The 818-nt window shown below is 38.8% G+C and overlaps 1 non-coding gene across 1 annotated transcript; it reads right to left on the reverse strand.

Annotated features, from left to right (window-relative positions):
• Positions 1-496: 496 nt before the first annotated feature.
• trnak-cuu lies at positions 497-568 on the reverse strand. The gene has a single exon. It is a non-coding gene; the product is annotated as a tRNA-Lys (tRNA).
• Positions 569-818: the final 250 nt, after the last annotated feature.

Here is an 818-nt window from a genome sequence, read left to right on the forward strand (position 1 = left end):
ATATGCAAAATGTGTTCTCTCCATTTTCTTCTGGTAACATGGCCTTCTTCATGCTGTTTTCAGCTGGGGGGTTTTTGTGCTAATTTCAGCTTTTTTCACATAATTTCCACTTTTTGTACTTATTTCCTTTTTTTCAGCAAAATTGGGCAACAATGTGTTGTTTCTGCTTTCATCTGCTAATTTAATTTTGTTCTAATTTTTCAGCTAGATCTTTAGGATTTTTTTTGTGGGGGGGGGGATTTCAGTTGTTTCAAGTTTTTCATGTTAATTTCTGCTACTTTCTGATTAATTAACTTCTTTATCTTCTTTATGCTAATTTCAGCTTGTTATGCTCTTTTCAGTTTTTTACTTTGTGCTCTTTTAGGTACTATTTAGCTCTTGATGCTAATTTTAGTATTTTCAGCTAATTCCACATTTTTGAGCTTATAAGTTCTTTCAGCTTCCTCCGGTAGTTTACGCTTCTTTAATCCATTTTGGTCCACAACAAACACTATTTTTCCCTGACTGGGAATCGAACCCAGGCCGCGGCACTAAGAGTGCCGAATCCTAACCACTAGACCATCAGGGATGTTTTTTTTTTTTTTTTTTTTTTTGGGGGGTGTGTATAAAACTGGAGTACTCTGACAAAAACCCATGGCTGAGAGACGTACCACTTCACTGATGTTTACATGTTCTCCAGTCAGTGAGACTGTAGCGTGTGAGACTTCATGAGTGAAATGATGGCGTGAATGCTGGTGGTTGAACCACATGTGCCATCATGACCCGGTCAGTCAGGAAACGGCTCCCCGTCATCCTGCACTGTAACCCGTGTAAGAGTC

Source organism: Nematolebias whitei, chromosome 15, assembly GCF_014905685.2.
Source record: "Nematolebias whitei isolate Nwh7 chromosome 15, NemWhi1, whole genome shotgun sequence".
Lineage (NCBI taxonomy): Eukaryota > Metazoa > Chordata > Actinopteri > Cyprinodontiformes > Rivulidae > Nematolebias > Nematolebias whitei.